This window comes from Topomyia yanbarensis, chromosome 1 (assembly GCF_030247195.1).
Source record: "Topomyia yanbarensis strain Yona2022 chromosome 1, ASM3024719v1, whole genome shotgun sequence".
Taxonomy (NCBI): domain Eukaryota; kingdom Metazoa; phylum Arthropoda; class Insecta; order Diptera; family Culicidae; genus Topomyia; species Topomyia yanbarensis.
In genome coordinates this window covers 173,220,247-173,241,067 of record NC_080670.1, presented here as the reverse complement: position 1 = coordinate 173,241,067, position 20,821 = coordinate 173,220,247, and the positions used below count along the sequence as shown (strand labels likewise).

Sequence of the window (20,821 nt, the reverse complement as noted above, 5' to 3'; positions counted from 1 at the left end):
CAATTAATCAAGCTTTCGACGCACAATAATAAATCACGAACTACGAAACTCTCATTTTCATATGGATTATGAGTGTGTGTGTGCGTGTGTAAAGCGAATGACAACTATCATACACGGAACAATACCTAATACTAGATGTATTAGAGAAGTCGTTTGTTTGATTAGATTGACACTGGCGACTAATCATTGTTCCTTATTTCATAGTTGTCGTCACTCTCCTTACATACACTCTGTAAATTACTTAAACAAAGAAAGCAGCTTGCTCTGACTTAAATCCTAGAAAACAAAACAGCGCACTATCAGTAACCACATTCCCCTGAACTATCATATTCATTTGCTAAAAAAGGTTAAAATTGTGACTTGCAATTTAAAACTTTTTATCATAGGCCCTTTCATGAATATCATTGCACGGGGAAACGTCTAATGCCACCCACTGAGAAATCACAAACAAGTGCTTGAAAACCGTCCTACACGGGTCTCATATAGGAACGGTTGACCAACAGAAGACCTGCATCAGACCACAATAAAACAGACTGTTATAGAGGGAGAACGTAAGCCGGCCGAAATCAGTGCGGCCAAACAAACCAACATGGAAAATGATAAACATTGTAATAGATTTCTATTTCATGCAACCTTTAATAAATTTGGCTTAATAAGTAAAAGTTACCAATCAAAATTCTCTATGAAATTAGTCGTTATGATTTATTAACATTGGAATGCATATTACTATGTCAATTATCGATATGCTGTTTGGAATATTTTTTTGGAAATCAACAATCGCATGTATCGCTTTGGCAACATTGTTCGTGCTTTATAGTGTGTGTAATTAGTTTTTTGAGATGAATCTAGGAAAAATCATATAAAAAAATTAGAAGAAATTCATCTCATAGTTTTCATATCATAAAAAAACTATTTTAAATTTCTGAAGTGAGTGTTTTATTCGGAATTTAGTGAAGAATCGTTCTGTGGAACAGTAGAAGTGAGTAAAGTTCGAATTGTTGTGCAATTAAGTGAAATATGTCGGTGTTTATAGTGAAGATTTAGCTAGTAGCGATGAAGAAAATTGTCTCATCGCTAATTTCAAAGTAAGAAATCGGAAAAAAATAATGAGTGCTTTCTTTTCAAATTATTATAAGTTCGCTGTACCTATTTTAGGAAAGTGATAAATGGTAAAATATAAGTTAAGTTCCAAAGATTTTTTTTCGTCATTGAAAAAGTTCATTCTATAAAGTCGTGTTGTATAATAAATGTTCAAAGCTGAGTAATCAGGAAATGAGATGAATAGAGGTGCTGAGATGAATAAGGGAGCGTCAACCCTATGTCTGTTCTCTGTGGTTCTAGTGTGTTGTTCAGCAAAAACGCATTATATTTTGTCCTCAGGACAGTACATTTAATCAATGTGAAACAATGTTAAGTGAGTTCATTCTTACGTAAAAATTAACGCTAAATACGAGTTTTGTGTTGGTTTTTCGATATTTTTGCTTTTAAAAACAAGTCGGACATCAACATGAAACATACGTTTGGGGACACTATAGATCACTACTATTTTGTAAATTAGAATTATTTTAACAGGAAAACGGAGCTTCGTGCGAAAAATGCCCAAACGACGTGAAGAGAACATAAAGAACACAACTGCATCTGTTCAAGATGGCGCCGGCGTTTGATCAGCCTCCAAACAATTCAAAGTTCCGTTTAAAACATTACGTGCTCGAGTGAAAGGAAAGTGCTCGTCGGCAATGAAGGCGTGTCAGATATTTGGCATCATAAAATAATTTAAGGTGCTGCTGAAGTAGCTAATCGAAAAAACACGATCGAAAAAGAGAAGGAAAAGGAATTCAAAAAAAGGGCACCGAATCGCAAACGGCGGTCGAGCATGGCCCAACGGTCAGCCTCCTCGTTACCGCGGGTTCCACGGTGCCCGGAAACTCAGCATATGGTGGTCAACGCAGGATTGCTCTATGGCATAAACCTAGGAGTGCTTGGACTTCCCCGATTCCAGTGCTTTGATTACCATTCTTTCCATCGTTTTCCAATACAAAGAAGAAGACTGGCGGGTCGGAAGTCATTCGGGCTCCTTTTCCCTCGCATTTCTTCGGAATGCCCGCCTTCTCATATCCTGTTGAATTCACCTAGAAGTGCTCGCTTGCCCACCGGCCGGGGGTAAATGCCTTAACAGGGAATAGCCACCGTTGTCAAGGCCGGAAGAATTGCCCTTTTGCAGTACTCAGCGCAGTAGCTAGTTCCTCTCCAGCGAAAGTTTTGTCGTAATCCTGGCTAGCATCTGATATGAATGGTTGCCAGAGCGCTGTAACCGGACTCCAACGAATTTTTAACAGTGTGGCGACGGCCTTCGACTTCAACCGGACGCGGAATGCTATAAAAGCGAAAATGTTGTCAATTTTAAAATGTAATTAGTTTAAGCAACCACCATTGGGGCCAAGGGGCTTGTTGGTGAAGGTAATAAACATAAACATAAACATAGGAGTGGCTTCTATGGTCCTCTTCGCTTTGAGGAAGTCAGGTGGGAGGGAAGAGTCCCCAGAAAGAAGAACAAAGTGTTGACCGATTATATTAACAATTTCAGAGGGCTCAACTGTAGTGGTACCCAGTTGGCTTTCTCGATTGACCACCTGGTCTGCTTTCTGAGGCGGCGAAAATCTGCCGATCTCGCATCCCATCATTGATGGTCAAGACCCCCTCCCCTCCCGTATTTTTAAGAACTCGATGAGTTTTTAGGTGATCTTTGATTGCTCTCGCTACTTCTGGAGTCCGCCTAGGAACATCCCGGTTTGGTGCTGCTTCGCTGGTTTGGGGAATGCATGGATTTGCAACCTGTGTCATGACCTCTACAAGCTCCTCTGGCGAATAGTCGCGATCTCGATCGAGGGTATCCGAAACGTTATCTTCGTAGGTAGGCCATACTCCGCCCGATCATAGAGCCAACGGCGACCCCACGATGTCGATCCGATCATAGGACACTACAATAGGGAATAAATCGCTGTTTCCAGTATCGACGAAAACCGACCATCCTCAGGCTCCAGTGAGCTAGAACATATGGTGAATTCTAACGCGGATGTGGCTCGGTACCGGAGAAAGGTTATATTGTCTTCATTTAGCGTTATCGCGTTGCTGTCATCAATGGCCTCGATGATGACATTACCGTGATAGCAATTAATTTTTTTCCTTCGTCATTGCCTTCCTGAGAGATTTAAATAGATGCTACAGTACAATTTGTGGGAAAGTTCATTTTTCTTCCCACTACAATGAGGTTGGTGTCAAATTTCACCGACTCAGACGGCAGGGCTGCTCTAGTTCCTAGGCCAACCGTCTGGTAGAGGTTCGGCTCGTTAGCTGATTGCCAAGTTTAACGGTGACTGAACTAATGGGATGGATCCGTGTCGCACTTGGATGGCAAGGTACATGGGCACAAAACGGGCAATAATGCGTTGGAGGTCTCCTAGGTTTGCTCTTAAACCGTTGGTGTTCCATTGGATAGCCAGTGTACAGTAGAGTGACAGGAAAAAAATAACCCCTATCGGCCCACACCTGATTCGATTCCTAGTCCCACCAGGAGTACTTGCTCCAAATTTGAAGCAAATCAGACAAATCTAGCTACCGGACCAACGTGCCTGAAGTTTGTATGGGATTTTTCGACAATTTACATGGAGAAAACCCACTAACTCACACTTTCGCCGCTAGGTGGCACTGTATGCATAGTATTATCACTGTAAGTGAGAATAAGAAAGATCATTCAATTGCCTACCACTTTGTCGAAGGCTTCTAGTGAATCCGGCTTTGTTAAAAGAAGTTATTAAACTTTTAACGAAGTGATGTCTGAGTCAGTTTTGCATGGGGCCTAGCAGTGCATGGTTGTGTATCAGTACTTGATCCACACGAACTAAACATTTTTGTGAGATAACAGTTGGGTTTAGGTCAATAGTATGTTCAGAAGATTTATAGTAAGTAATACGAGTCATGTTTTGGTTAGAAAATTTTAGTTCCACATTTTACCGCATAGAGGACGCCAACACTAACTTTTCAACGGAAAGAGATAGAGATTAGGTGTCTTCTACAAAGTTGTAGAACAAGCATTTTTAAATAATTCTTCCGAACATCTCGATATTCTATCTCACTTCTATGAAAAGTTAGTGCTGGCGCCCTCTATGCGGTCACAGGTGGAACTAAAATTTTCTAACCAAAATATAACTCGTGTTATGTACTACAATTTTTCTGAACATACTATTCAGCTAAATCTAACCATTATCTCACAAAAATGTATAGTTGGCGGGAATCGAGTACCGATACACAACCATGCACTGATAGGCCCCATGCAAAACTGACTCAGACATCACTTCGTTAAAAGTTTAATAACTTATTTTAATAAAGCCGGATTGAATAGCAGTCTTCAACAAAGTTGTACACAATGAAATGATCTTTCTTATTTTCATTTATAATGACAATACTATGCATACAGTGCCACCTAGCGGCGACAATGCGAGTTAGTGGGTTTTATCCATGTAAATTGTCGAAAAATCCCATACAAACTTCAGGCACGTTGGTCCGGTAGCTAGACTTGTCCGATTTGCTTCAAATTTGGAGCAAGTACTCCTGGTGGGACTAGGAATCGACTCAGAGGTGGGCCGATTGAGTTTTCAAAAATTCATCATTTTCTGGGCACTCTAGTGTACAGTTTGTTCCATCCCCACAGTGGGACTGAAGCTATTCCTGGCCGGACTGCTGCTGGATACCATTTGGATGGATCTTGTGGAAATTGGTAGGACAAGGGGCGACGAGCTTGCCACGGGTGAGCGTTCAGAGGGTCTTTGGCCTGTTGCTGGGATTTCTGTAGAAAAGGTAGCGGGTGGCAGCAGTTGGGTTCAGAGGTTATAAGTACCTGGGATTCTCCGTGCCGATAACCGTCGGGGGTTCATTGGATGTCTCTGGCACTTCCCGAATCAGAGGGCGACGCGTGGAAGGGGGACTTTTTGGATGTATGGTGAGCAGGATTTGTTGTGAGCTGTTTTGAGATTGACGTTTTCTTCGGTGACTTTGAGATTTGACGTTAATGCTGCTGATTTTGTAACATGGCGCCCTGTTAGAAGGTAGAATGCAACAGATGGGACCGGCCGGATTACGGGTTTGGTAGGACTTACCCGGGAAAGCCCCGCGTTCACCGCGCCAGTACCCTTCGGGGACTCATCGAGTATCTCCGAGTAAGGGCGACGGTACGGTGTGCAGGTTTTGTTCTTAGTGTTGTCCCATTGTTATTCTGAGTGCACGGATTCTGCTGATGCGGTGTAGTTGTTGCGTTTTTCAGCGTTCGTGTCGCTGCTCTTGTAGCGGCACCGAACTGGGTGTCAGAAGCAACCGGCGACAGGGCTTAGATTGCGGAGCTAATGGTTGGTGTGGCGGTGGTCGGGTCGATTCTTCGGTATTAGGTTGGTTATTTACTCTTAACCGAAGCAATGGGTCGGGTGAGGGATTGTTGTTCTGTATTTCGAAGGTTGACGGCGAAGTGCCGTCTGGCGGGTATTGACTGAAATGATTTGGGGGCAGTCGGTAGTTGACTGTATCATTTTGGTTGGACGTACTTGCCTGAGTAAATTCCGGGCCAGCGCCGACAGCTGCCGGGGGTGCATCGTGAGAACCCGGAACGTCCCCGGTGTCGACGCGGGAGGATTGTTTGTTTGATTTCATCTTGTTGTTCGAATTGTTTCCAGACTGCTAGGTTGAGTGTTGTTGGGATTATTCGGAGATGAGGTTCGAGTAAACAACGTCCGGTGGAAGTTCTTGGTATAGCGTGTTGTGTGATACTATTGAGCTGCAGCGAGACCAGGACATGGTAGAGCCCATGACCGGCGAAAGCAGCGTTACATCGGGGGTAGTTTTGGGGTTGGGGCTTCTGAATCTATCAGTGCTAGCTTTCCTAGTAGTTCTCTTTCTAGCGGTTGGATTTCCTAGGCTCCGGTTGATTGGATAGGCCAACGGGGCTACGGTTAAGGGGCTGGTTCAATGAACTTTCCTTTCTTGGGTTTTATTCTAGTAGGAATAGTTTCGTTGGAGGGAGTGTTCTCCCAGGAGTGGACAGAGGGCTTTTGGTGGAGCACGGTCATGGCATTGCGTAGTTTGGTTACTTCTGCCATGGCGTCTGCCATCTGTTTGCTGTTTAGTAGTGTGATCTTCTAGATGATTAATTGTCCTGATCTTCGCTTTTCTGTTTGGCCATGCTTTTTTTAGGGTTGCTAACTCTTTTCGTAGATGGGGCTGTCCCGTTCGTTATCCTTGGTGTTTCCTTCGGCAATGTTGACGTAGCTGGGACCTTGCTGCCGTTTAGTTACTAGAGCTCTTGCCTCTGAGGTCAAGTTTTCGTCGATTCCGGTCTTGGTGATCTGGTCCTCCTCAACAAATTTGGGGCACTTTCAGCAGCGGGTCGAGTGTCTTTTTCCGCAGTTGATGCAGGGGCTAGAGGAGCCGCAGGGATTTTCTTTAGATGTGTTGTGATGTTGGCTGCAGTTCAAACAAGCGGTGGAGTTGGGGCAGAAACGGCTGCCGTGACTGAAGTGACTGCACTTGAGGCACATCATTGGCTGTGGAAAGTATGGGCGGATGCCAGTACGCAGTAGGCCGATGATTGTGCGTATTGATCGGTTTACCATCAAGCATTTTTGTTAGACGTCGAACATTCGTAACCCCCTGGAGCAGCTGACCGATGAGGAGGTCCGCCTTAAAGCTGCTGTCTCGGTTTTATCGTTTCGTTCGACTGAATTGTACACCGCCTTTAAATCCAAAAATGAAAATTTCCGAAATATATCCAGGATTTGTCGCAGTATAACCGCCTGGTACGTCGACTAGGGGCAGATCACTCTAGGAATAAATAACAAATTTGCTATAATTTCTTACAAAATTCAAAACTATTCATTATTATTTCTGCGGACACACTCTCGATCGCATAGCAACTAAATTATTAGCTATAGTTCTACAAACGATTGGTTAAAATTTGGTACAGCTAAACGATGGTTGATTTTTCTAAACTGTCGTTTTTGTTTTTGTATCAACAAAACAGCGGCTAAACCAACTAAAATATTTAGTTGAAAATATGATGCAGTCAGTTAGCAAAGACACACATCATCTGAATCAGCCAATTAAATGACTCTTACAACTAATATGGTTGTTGAGTTTAAAACCAGTGCGAGTTGAAAATCAAAACCAAATTGGTTGTTTCCATCAATTTTATTTTTAATTTGATTCCCAACCGGTTGAAACGACAAATGTATTTGTTTATTTTAAGGCTGATTTATCCTGAAATAAGAAGCAAAATTATATTCTAACAAGTTTATTGACGCCATTTCAATTACTAGATATATTCAAAAGTGTTCTATCACTAGGTAATGATCATATAAAGCTAGATTTACACTGTTTATAACCGTTCATTGCGAATACGATTCCACAAATTCTAACTCAAAAACACTAGCTTATTATAGTATTGACTTTCAATAAGTATAATAGCCCTATTTATATCGAACTAGTATTTATAGAATGGTAGTGTACATTACCTGTAGATTTACTGGCAGCAACTACCTATGCTAATGCCTAATATCCAATGTGTTATGAGTATCAGATATCTTATATACATCGGTGAAGATGTAATATTATCTCTTAATGATTATTTTCCAATTATTACATTGCATTTGTAGGAATATATTCTCCGACGAGTGTCTTTGCTATGTGTTGTTCGAGGACAAGTACAAGCGGTGCACCACAAGCCACAATCTGTAAGAGAAAACCATAAGTTAAAAATACGTTTACCCAGTTTCAGAAAGGCGGCATGAGCTTAGACAATATGATGAATGTTCTTCATATAAAGAGTGTATACTATAACAAATAGATAGTCAGTAACAGAAATGTTAGAAACATGCCAATTAAATACGACAATTTGATAGTTAAAATATATGCTAGCCAGTACACTGTCGCTATATGCACAACTGTCCCATGTGCTATGGGATTCCCTATACATATGGGACAATTATGCGTAGAGCGGCAGTACAGCACGTGCTTTTTAAGATAATATACTAACACAGACATGAAAACTTCGAAGAGAAATGGCATAAATTTATAAATAATTATAACTGATTTCTAATTGTCCTAATTCGTGTCCAAATCCATATTCAAAATCATTCATTGCGTCAGTAGAATCGTACTAGTTATCCGACTACCCTGTATGCCAATTATCTGACGAAACAGAACCATCCCATGGAAAGTCCTCAATATTTAGCATTGTGGTATTGCTTTAGAAAACTTACTTTTCTTTAAAAAGCTCCACCAACTGAATACCATCTGAATTCTACGTAGGCACTCACATTTTAACTTAGTAATAACCGGTTAAACTGTCGCGGACGCCAAGTGCATCTACCAGTCTGGTGGAATGGGTTCCGAAAATGGTACTGGTGACCACATTTAGAATCTTACATGTTGAACACATCTGTTATGTCAGTTGAATTATGTTGTGTGGTGACTCGTTTTTATGCCTAGAAACAATACCGATCGGATGTTGATTGAAAACAACGTACTGCGGGAGAAAATTGAGAAAAATAAATATTTTCTGGAATTTTTTTGTATACTTACATGGTTTTATCATATAGGTGTTGAACCTCTTTGAACCATTCGAGTGGTTTTTGGGTTAAGCCTGGCAGTTAGGTGAGATCTGGGTGAGATGGGCCATCCCTGGCCTTAGCCTGTCACGTTACAGTGACGAAAGAAAAGGAAAAAAAGCCTAGCAATTCTAAAATAACCTTGATGAAATGAAGACTCAACTCAAAATTTGTAAAAATATAAACAAAGTACATTTTTAAATGTCATATTAGGCAATCCATGAGACGTTTCTGATCAGCTGATTATTTCTTGTTTACTTATTCTGACGTTACTCCGAGGGGTGCGACGTCCGACAATATCGTTGATTCGATCCAACATCAAACGAATCGGACTAACAAAATTGTTTGTCGGACGAGTTTTTCTGTTCGCGGGAGTTGACTTGTTGACAGAACCCACCGCTGAATTGTCAAACAAACGTCTAATGGATTGCCTAATTGGTGCCCTGTGGCGGAGGTGTTGAAGTTCGATTACACGCAAACGAAAAACTACCTAAAATTGAGTTCCTTTGACTCAATGTCGTGGTATCGAACTTAAAATTAGGTAAACCGTGTTGAAGGTAGTTTCCATTTAACCACGGCAAAAATTACAACTCATTGATAGGATTTTTATACTCAAATTTAAGTTGAATTTACCTAATTTTGAGAATACCCCAAACAACTCAAAAATACCTTCCTCCACGGAAGACCTCGACTGAGTCGAATCTCTCGTTTTGTTTTTGACAACACTAATAAGTGCGAAAGCGACGCACAACTCAAAAGTAAGTTAAAAGAACTTATTCTGTAGGTTGTTTTATTTAACCGTGTACGATTTCAGACTATCAATAAAGTCAATAACTAAAGAAATAAAGTCACGTCGAAAAAGATTGGTTTGCTTTCATCTCGATATTCATATCCTTGAACGATTTTTTTGAAGCAAAATATTTTGTTATCATTATGAAAAAAAATGTAAATAGAAAGGCTTATGAAGAGGCCCGAACACGATATAGGAAAAGAGGTTGTGACATTTTTGTACCAAAAGCATTTGTACGGTATTCAAAGTGAAACCAAAATATGTCATTCTAGTACAATCAGAATCCAATCTTGAAGTAGAGGTGCGCAAGACGGATTCTAATTGGGTGCATATAGTTGACTTAATTTCGATTCAGTATTAACGTAATTGGGTCATTAAATGAAGAATAAATTACCCTTTTATTACATAAAACGATAGAGCTCATCTTTCTAAATATAACAATATATATGTTTAACCTTTTAAACATCAGTATTATTTTTATAGTTTTTTTTTAAATGTGTAAACACGTCTTCGTTTGACACTATCCATCTTCCTTGGCAGTGAATTTAGCCACATGGGTTAAATTTTTTGACAATTATCTCTGCAAATGAATAGGGATCAAGGTAGTTAAACGGTCGTGATAAATTAATTTTATAAAATTTTTATTTGTTTAATTCTGTACAAAAAAGTGTAAATAATTAAATTACGTATCTTTATCGTCAGCTGCATCGAAAAAATCGAAAATAGGCCTTATGATCCAAATGTTTTAACGAACTGTGTTCTATAAGTGTAAGTGGGGTTGTCATAATTTCTCGGTAGAAAATGAAGCACGTTGTGCCAAGATTGCTTGGGTAATTACTACGGAAAAATTTGATTTATTCCACCTAGTGGTGAAATTTGGTCAATAAGTTGTATACTGTTTCAGTCTTTTTCGATGTAGCCGACGTTAAAGATACATAGTTGAACTTTTTCACTTTTTGATACGTAGAAAGACGAATGTGGCTATATATTCTATTTAAACGACTAATCCTTTTGATTAGTTAATTGTTAAACATGTGGCCAAAACCATTATCAAGTAAGACCGATAGTATCAAGCGTTACATTTGTTTGGAAAATGAAAAATCGTTCTAAAGTATACACGATTAGACGTTTATATTTTTGCATTTAGAAAGTCGTACTTGTTAGATTCATTATAATATATAATCGCATTGTTATTATAGTTTAGAGTATACATATAGTTATTTTGTTACTGTTTATAAATGCATATCCGTTGCATCATACTGTGAAATACCGACTCGCAATGTGCAAATAAATCTGCCAGATATGTTGAGAAATCCCTAAACAATCATATGGATACATCTACTTCTTGGCCAAACTCAAATTAGCGGGCTATGACAAATGTCGTCACTCTCCTTATACATATGTACTTTGCATCAAATGTTCGGCTCTGCCGCCTGGGCGGCACCTCAGAAAAAATTTTGCTCAGCTGTGCTCGCTTTGCTCAGAATAAAGCTACGTTTCCCAAACATCGGTTTATCTTTGTAAAAATCTAGGATCCTAGGTAAAAATGAGGCGGACATTAGAGAATTGACCAGCGAAATTTGCGTGTGAGGATATCTTGACATATTGATGATCGACTTTAAATATCTTCATTCGTCGAGTTTTGTGTGAGGCAATGATGTTAAATAAAGGTGGGATGTATTTTTATATGTAGTCAAAGTGTTCCAGGTCAGAACCATCAAAAATCGTTATTGCAAACTTCGATTTTTTAGGATATCTTATACATAATTTTATAGCTGCTGAACTTGGAAAGCGCAACTAAATTAAACATATATTTTGAACCGTTGGTTGTAGATGTAAAGCTAGTTGAAATTGAGAAAACATCAATTATATTTTGTTCAACGATGATTAATCCATCACAACTATCTATTGTCCATTATTTTAGGACATAGGTAACGACGGTGAATTTCTGAAAAATGACTCAACATCTCAATGTTTTGTTTAACATTTATCTGTAGTGTCAGTGTTATTCCAATCGAGTACGAGACTTGTGAAAAGCATTCAAATAGATGATATCTTTTCGAATCGTTCTTAAACGAAGGCCATTGTCAATTCTCGTGTTCGATTGGAACGACACGCAGGTAGATGGTAATCTGAAGAATGGGATGTAGAGTTTTTATACAGCAGATTCAGCGTCTTGAGACGAAAGTAACTGGGTTGATTGCACATTTCTAAACGTATTTTATTTCAAGCTAGAAAAACAAAACCTGCATATGCCAGTTGTTTATATTAAAACCAAGTATTCCAAATTAAAAGACAAAATGGGGATGTAATTGTTTCAGTTCCAGTTTTACTTTGAAACTGCTATATAAAATACTACGCTGCTGAATTCACTATAAAATATTAGCAGTGGTCCCACCCTGTATTTATCATCTTGGTCTCAAACCTGTAAACTGATCTGGATATCCTAAGTTTTGAAAAAATAAAATAACAGCGATTATATCATAAGATTTTTCATACGTGACGACTGTATTTTGGGTGAGAACAGTGCATGTTTATAAAAATGTTTTTTCGATGCGTGAAACAAGAGAATAGGTAATATTCATTGAACTTCCAGTCGCATACGCGATATAATTTTGGTATTTTTTTCCAGGAAAAAGACCAAAATGAAATAATATGAAAACAGTTTGCGTTTTCAAATGCCAGTGTGGGTAGAATAGTTTCACCCAGCCATGTAGTCATGCACGCAAATAAGTTTAAAAGGTCAAGATTAAAGTGACCAGACATCCAGGATTAGGCGGGACAGTCCCGGATTTTAAGGTATTGTCCCGTATTTTAAAACGTCCCGGAAAGTGTCCCGCATTTACCAAAATGCTGAAGATTATTCCAAGATATCCATATTGTACATTTATGTTGTTCAAAATACTCATCAATGCTTTGATCAGCCCAATCTCCGAACTTTGTGGGGAATGTGCAAATTTTAACAATTTATTGTGAATGTCACGGTGTTCTTTTCGACTTTTAATATGTGCCAGGTCATGAATCCTTACGAAAAATTGCTCAGTCTCACACAAGTTGTGCAAATATTTGGGAAACGTGCAGCACTAATACGTTTCTTGAGTACGTCCCGCATTCGTCTTGAAATCATCTGGTCACTTCACTCAAGATCCACAACGAAATGTGGTTTAGTCTAGTGATACACTGTCGACTTGAGTTTATAATGAATACGGTAAGGTTATTGGCATAAATCGAAAAATAAAAGTTACCTGTTTAAGTTTCGCATCAAAAGCAGTGTATGGAAACTCATTTCAAGGTTTTACAACTCAATAATAAATTTTAACTTCAGTGTCAACCACTCCCATGTTAGCTCAATTTTTAGAAAATTAACATTGCGAGCAAACTGACATATCTTTTTAACTAAAGAAATGGTTAAATTTGTATTTCAATTTTTGTTCTCCTTCTTGCTGTCTTTATTTTAGGTAACTGACAGCTTCCAAAAACAACATTTTTTTTCAACAATTGGTAATGCGAAAATCAACAAAACAGTTAGTTGAACTAGCAAATTTTTAGTTGAAACAGTCAAGAAGAAAATCAAAAATTGCAATATTCGTTTTTTGTGATTGCCGGGTTTTCCGTGTGTAGTGGAATTAAACGGAAGACATCTGTCTCAACAGAATTAGTAACAAATTTGCATCAAATTTTAAAAAATGCATTTAATTTCCATTTTTGCAACAACTTTGCACGCCCTTTCGGAAAAGTTTGTTTAACAAACGTCCTACGCTGATCAGCTTTGTTCGACGTTTTGTTGAATTTAGGGCTAGTTTTTTGTAGGGTTTTGACGTCTTACACGCAACGCAAAATATCTTATGAATTTATATGGAAAGAATTGCATTTAATTCCGCTGATTTTTAAAAATACGTCACAAGTGATCTGCCCCTAGTACGTAGCTGAACTCCTTCTCAACTGCTACACGGGAGAGTATCTTGTAGACAGTATTCATGATTGTGATATCTCGATAGTTGTGTTCCATCTTGAAGGTATGACATACAAGGACATTTAATCAATCCGAAGGCATTTTTTATGCCGCCGAGATTTTTCCAATTACGCTGAGAATTGATTTTGAATTTTTGAAGTTGGATCCGTCACTCGCTTGTCTGGCGTATGTGGATCCAATGCTTTTCCATTATCGTTAATCCTCATTCTACAGTGCCTTTCCTAATTCAAGAGTGCTGATTCAAATGGTCCTTAGTGACAAATGTAAACAAACTGAGTTATTTGCAGCACAGCATGTGATTACAACATAGCTAACGAATACCGAAAACCAGGATTCATTATACCCAGTATTTATCAAAATAACAAACATTATATAAAAAGTCGCAAAGTTTTCATGATCATATTTTGAAATTTTGCACTTGAGACCTTTTAAATTGAAAGGACCTATGCGTGAAACATTTAAAAACCTCTACAACTGTTCATAGGCGCCATGCAAAAACGACGCAAGATTCATTTCATTCTATGTTTTTCCCACTGCACTTAGGTACCTAGTAAAAACGTCCTAAGCATCAAAATAAAAGATATTATTTTCTTCTGTTCATGTGACCTATTTTCGAAGTTGAATTTAGAAAGCATAATAAATTAAATGATAATTGGAAAACTTAGTTATTCTAAAATAACATGACATTCATTGGTTTTAACCACTTCCAGTCAATGGTTTGTTAATATAAACTAAAGTTTCCCGCAATTTTTTTCTGTAAGACTTCTGTTAAATCCAGTGCAACTATTTACTATAGTAATGAAGAACATTCGTATTCCGGTGCTCATTTTGTCGAAAACTTTGAAGAAATTCAATATTCGTCGTAAGAGCTACCTTTGCTGAATAAAGCCTTATGTGCAGCGTCGTATGATTCTTAGGCCCGAAAAAAGACCTATGTGAAAGGTCCAATAATTTTCAAAAGGACGCTTCATTCTAAAGCGCTTAAAAACTACATTAGCACTAAACATTTCATGTTTTTAGTATTATTTACCTAAAGAGCATAGTCCTTAGATCATATTGGCATAATTGTTCCATCAAAACAGATATTTATTCCCTAATAGGGATTTGTTGTAGGTCCATGAAACTTCAGCCTCGTTTTTCTCAGTTTGAGCTCAATGTCACTTAGGACCTTTTGAATAAGTACTCTTGAATTGTATGCTCGGTTGATAACAATTAAAAAAGCAGTTTTTATTATTTATTACAAAGTTCGAAAGTTCAACGAATGTTTACAGTAATAAACAAATGATTCCTATTTTCAATATCCCACTTCCAAGCAAAGCAAGTGACCACAACCCCATGCCATCTCGCCTGCTGTTTAATCATTCCTACACCCCTATCAACGACTCGAAGCTATTTAATTTTTCATTAACCTGAAATTAATTTTAAATTAATCAGAAGAAGCGATAATGGACCGGCGACCTTTCGGGTGTAAAAAAGCAACTCCTGCTCTCTTGCCCAACCCCGCCACGAACCAAGCGCCGAATAATCCTTTTGATGATCCCCGGACGGACGGACGAACTGCCGGCTGGCCGGTTGGCTTCCAGCAAGCAGCTCAGCAAGAGTACAACCGACCGGGAACGGTTTTGCATTCCACCGTTTTAACTTTGCAACTAGTGGTAGTTTCTCCCTGCTGCCTGGCAGCCGAGAGATAAGGGAGCAAAAGTTGGACGAAGGTTGAATCGGAAGTTCGAATCCCAGTTGTACCCGACCGGGTCGCCGACCGAGCGAGCGAAACCAGCATCGGAGTAACAGAGATAGCAGAGAGAAGCTGAACTACGAGCAACCTTTCAAGTGCTAATTAGAGGGTTAAGCAAGCAGCAGACAACAAGCCACAAAAAAGCTATCTGATGGAACAAAATTCTCCATTGGAACTGGAGCGGGGAAAAGTGCGGCTTTGTGAAGTGGGTGATGATGGAATGGTTGGGTGTTTTCTAAGTTAGTTGGACGATTGCATGAATTTGATTTTTTTTAAAACTCAGATGTTTCACTGTCGATGGTTGTCCCGTAGCAATACTTTGATTGTAAATTTCCGTAAATTTTAAAAATCTCGTTTTACCTTGCTATAATTGATGATAAAAAACTTAAACACGTGAAATTGACGTGACGTGAGCAAGCAATAAACTGTCTATCTCCAATCAGTGGAAATATTCTACTGACATAGAGGAAAACGCCAAATTTTTTCCTCAAGTAACCATTTCTGGGTACGTGGTTGCATTCATATCATGAACCAAAATAGAAAAATAAAGACTAAAAATTCTGCAGCGAAAGCAATTATTAAACGCGGTCACGTTGTTCCCCTCATCACTATCAGTGTTTTATTTGACATGAAACGAACCGTACCACTTGCCTTCTGGGAAACCCAGTCCTGATGGAACCATCTCAACCACCCGAAAGCACTGACTTACACTTCACCACGAATTTAGGTACAGTTGGTGTGCACAGCATTTCCCAAGGAACTCAAGTAATAACTTACTCTGAGCCCTTTGTTTCGCCTGCCAAATAAAAGTAATTTTCGTCAGTGGTTGACTCGGGTAAGTGTAGATGTTGAACGAAAATTGATAGTTTTTAGGAGCGGAGATAGCGTAGGTGGTAAATCGATTGCCTTGTACGTAGCCTACCTGTGTTCGATTCCCAAACCTACACATGGGGTTAGAGATGATAATTGGTTTTATCCGACTTGAAGTTGGAAAAAAATCCAATACAAGCCGTAGGATCAACAGAAATGTATCCTTTACATATCTAACTCTTTCGTATCCGGCATTCAATACAGGAAATGACAACCGCAGCCAAAATTTCAAACATTTTAGGAAAAAGGTGAGCGGAACAAAGTAAACTATTTGCTTAACTTACCCCATGGTACCCTCGAACACAATAAGTTGGTTGTCGAAGATGAAAGTGGCTGTACATTTAATATGCAAAAAAACGAATTCCCTAGCATAGTTTCGAGTGCTCTTTCATAGGGATATGAAATGTATATGCATCCCAAATAAGACTTTGCGAAGTTCTTCAACGATGCACTTTGCTAACCCCTTGACGCGAGATTAAAATTCTCAACTCAAGAAATCCACCCCAATCAGCAATGCTACTTTTTTTTGGCTCCCAAGATTCTCCGTTCACGCTCGATGCTCACGTTGTAGTTTTTCATTTCTCGCTGTGCAGTTTTCGAAATTGTATTTTCTGATTTTTGTTTTGCATGGAACTGCCAAAAAGTTACCAAACAGCTTCTCTACGCTTCGAAGCGATGGAGGTTTGCATCGTGATGTCGAGAAAAATCCTAATTGCGAATTTCTGCTTTACAAAATGTCAACGAGACGCGCGGGTGTTTTCTCGCTTTGTTACACTTTATTTCCACTTGACGGGTGGGGTGTTTTAGCTTGGGTACACTAGCAAAGTGGGAACCATGAATCAGTATGAAATCGAATATTGGAAAGTTCTATAAGATTCGCATTATGACGGATCGCTTCTTATAACGAATATGATTTGCATTTTAAATAACAATTGTGCACTTATATATGCTTATCAAGTGTGATAAGCAAGGAGGCAAAATGCCTACCTTTTCTGCGGCTGTAATTTTTCTGACTACATTCTCATTTGTCGTACGACGCTGCTGTCGTTCGCTAGTGCAGGACGTCCAGCGCTGTACGGCAGTCTGTAAGCAAAGTAGTAACACGACAAAAAAATACTGCCCTCAGTACAGCCACCAGACGCGAGCGGTACAGCTTCTCTTTCCTTATTTTACACTTTTTAATATTTTTAGTCTATTCAATATTTTTAATTACAAACGACGACAATGAATGCGATTCGTTTAAGCCGCGACCGGCATCAACGCTTTCGTGTGCGGGCCTCTCCCTTTGACTATGCAGGGAACAGTGTACAAAGCGAGAGAACAAACTTTACTACGCCACACTCTCACCGAGCAGTCGTAGTACAGCAGCAAAACAAAAATGTATTCTAATGCTGTACGGAAAAATGTACTCGGTTTGGCTGTCGTTCTGGTAAGAACTGTAGTGATGCGTCGCTGTAGCGGGCTGTACGGCTTGTGCAAATGTAAATTTACTGAAAAAATATTTCTTTTTTAACCTCTTTTAATTGTTTTCTCGATTTAATTTATTTCTATTGCATTTTTTGGCCTTTTACTTGTTATTATTTTCAATTAGCTTTGTTTCCTCTTTCAATTTTACGTTTTCTTTTTTTCTTTGTTCCTCCTTAGCCTAGCCTTCTGTTCGCTTTCCTTCTTTCTGTTTTTTCTTTTCGCTTCCTACTTTCTCCTTTCTTTTCAGGCTTTTTTCTTTTGTCTCTTCTCTTTCTTCTTTTTTTGTTTTCTATTTTGTTTTCGATTTTTTCTTTTCTTTTCTTTTTTTCTTTTCACTTTTCTGTTTTCTACATTCTTTTTTTCTTTTCTTGTCTCTCGTCCCTTCTTTCTTTTGTCTTTTGTCTCTTTTTCTTTGTTTTTTCTTCTCCTTTTCTTTTTTCTCACCATGTCTTTGAACTTTATTAAACTTGGGAGTCAACTACAACTACATTTTTGAGCTAGTAATTTTGTTTAGCATTTTCTACATTTCCTTGTTATTAAATACAAGTATTTAAAACAAAACTTCACTTTTTTTTGTTAATTTTTGTTTTGGTCTTCTCTTACAAATTTTCCAATATTTTATTCCTTTTTTTCACTTTAACCCTTTTCCCCAATCTGTTTTTTATACTTTTTTGTTCTTTTTCTTACCGCCGTTTTTATTTCCTATTTTAATTCTTCCCGTTTCATTTTTCCTATTGCTTTGTTTTTGCGCTTGTTGTTTTCTGTTATCATTTATCAATTTTCCTTTTACCTTTTTTGTCATGTTTCCTGTTTTTTTATTTTTCACTTTCACTCTTGCTTTTAGGTTTAATTTTCTACACATATGTTTTTTCTTCTTTCTTTTTTTTAATTTGTTTTCTCAATTATACTCATGTTTTCGTTTTAACTGTTTCGTTTTTCTTTTTAGTTTTTTCTTAATTTAATGAGAAAAACACAGAATAAGCGGCATAAAGCTTCCACTTTTTCTGTTTCTTTCTGTGTTCTTTTATTTTCTTTCGTAATTTTTTTCATTTCACATTTGTTTTGTAACTTTTTTCTTTTTCTTTATGCGAGTTTTTGCCTTTTTTCTTTCTATTTTTCCTTTTTCTTTTCATATGTTCCGGTTTGTTACTTTTTTATTTCTTCTGCTTTTTTGTATTTCTCTCTCTCCCTATTTCTTCGATTTTTTTCCTTCTGTTTTTCCTTTTAATTTTTTCTTTGTTTTTTCCTTTCTTATTTTCTCTGTTTTAAATTTGTCTCTCCCCTTTTTCTATTATTATTCCATTTTGTTTCTCTTTTCTCTTTGATTTTTTATATAACATCTTTTCCTTTGTGCCTATTTTCCTTTTCTTTATTCCTTTTCCTTTTTCCCGTTTTTTTCTTTTCACATTTTTCTCTTTCATTTCTTCCTTCTTCTTTTCTTTTCTATCTTATTTTCTCGCTTATGTTTCTGCTTTTTTTCTTTCCTTTTTCTGTTTTTATTTTCATTTTCTTGTCGCTTGTCTTTTATCTCTTGTCTTTTGTCTTTCGTCTTTCGTCTTTTGTCTTTCGTCTTTCGTCTTTCGTCTTTCGTCTTTCGTCTTTCGTCTTTCGTCTTTCGTCTTTTGTCTTTTGTCTTTCGTCTTTTGTCTTTCGTCTTTCGTCTTTCGTCTTTCGTCTTTCGTCTTTCGTCTTTCGTCTTTCGTCTTTCGTCTTTCGTCTTTCGTCTTTCGTCTTTCGTCTTTCGTCTTTCGTCTTTCGTCTTTCGTCTTTCGTCTTTCGTCTTTCGTCTTTCGTCTTTCGACTTTCGTCTTTCGTCTTTCGTTTTTCGTCTTTCGACTTTCGTCTTTCGTCTTTCGTTTTTCGTCTTTCGTCTTTCGTCTTTCGACTTTCGTCTTTCGTTTTTCGTCTTTCGTCTTTCGTCTTTCGTCTTTCGTCTTTCGTCTTTCGTCTTTCGTCTTTCGTCTTTTGTCTTTTGTCCTTTGTCTTTTGTCTTTTGCCTTTTGTCTTTTGTCTTTTGTCATTTGTCATTTGTCTTTTGTCTTGTTTTGCCTTTTGTCTCTTGTCATTTTCTTTTGTTTTTTTTTGTTTTTCTTTTCTTTTCTTTTTTCTCACCATGTCTATGAACTTTATTAAATTTGAAGTCAATTACAACTATATTTTTGAAGTAGTAATTTTGTTTAGCATTTTTTACATTTCCTCTGTTATTTTTCTTGCTATTAAATGCAAGTATTTTAAAACAAAATTTAACTTTTTTTTAAATTTTTATTTTTGGTTTGGTTTCATATTTTTCAATATTTTATTCCTTTTTTTCTTGTTTAGTTTTTTGTTCTTTCAATATATATATTATTTTCACATAAACCCTTTTCCAAAATATGTTTTTAATATTTTTTGTTCTTTTTCTCTCCACCGTTTTTATAACCTATTTTAATTCTTCCCTTTTCATTTTTCCTATTGCTTTGTTTTTGCGCTTTTTGTTTTCCATTTGCCTTTTACCCTTTTTGTTATATTTCCTATTTTTCTTTTTTCACTATCACTTTCACTCTTGCTTTTAGGTTTAATTTTCTGCACATTTGTTTTTTCTTCTTTTAGCTTTATTTTTTTGTCTAAATTTTATTCATGTTTTCGTTTTAACTCATTCGTTTTTCTTTTTCGCTTTTTTCTTGTTTTCATGAGAATGACACAGAACAAGGGGCATGAAGCTCCACTTTTTTCTGTTCTTTTATTTTCACACTTAATTTTTTTATGCGAATTTTTGCTTTTTGCTTCTTTCTTTCTTTTTCATTTTCTTTTCATATTTTCCATATTGTTCCTTTTTTATTTCTTATGTTTTTCCTTTCGTATTTCTCTCTCTTCTTACTTCATTAATTTTTTTCCTTCTGTTTTTTTTTGTTTTTTGCTTTTTCTATTCCTTTCTTATTTTTTCTGTTTAAAATATTCCTCTCCACTTTTTCTATTGTTGTTCCATTACGTTTGTCTTTTCTCTTTGATTTTTTTATATTACATCCTTTCCTTTGTGCCTATTTTTCCTTTATTTCTTTATTCCTTTTTCCTATTCTTTCTTTTCACATTTTTCTCTTTCATTTCTTTTTCATTCTTTTCTTTTCTATCTTCTTTTCTCGTTTGTCTTTTTGCTTTTTTCCCTTCCTTTCTCTGTTTCATTGTTCTTTTTATTTTTCTCCTTTTTCTATTTTGTCCATATTTTTCTCCTCTCCTTTTTCTTTTTTCACTTTTGCTTTCTTCTTTGTTTTCTTGTAGATCAGCTGTGCAATTATTTTTACATTGGAACTAAGAACAGGTAAAAGGAATATTTGAAGTTTATTATAAAAGGAGGGAAAAGT

At 37.4% G+C, this 20,821-nt stretch overlaps 1 long non-coding RNA gene and 1 pseudogene across 1 annotated transcript; both read right to left on the bottom strand.

Moving 5' to 3' along the window:
* Positions 1 to 7,617: 7,617 nt before the first annotated feature.
* LOC131676505 (uncharacterized) lies at positions 7,618 to 8,704 on the bottom strand. The gene is made up of 3 exons (XR_009303197.1): positions 8,623 to 8,704; positions 8,301 to 8,566; positions 7,618 to 7,770 (listed from the first exon to the last, which is right to left on the bottom strand). It is a non-coding gene; the product is annotated as an uncharacterized LOC131676505 (long non-coding RNA).
* A 9,022-nt stretch (positions 8,705 to 17,726) lies between these two features.
* Positions 17,727 to 19,045, bottom strand: LOC131676092 (nucleolar protein 58-like; annotated as a pseudogene).
* Between the last annotated feature and the right edge of the window lie 1,776 nt (positions 19,046 to 20,821).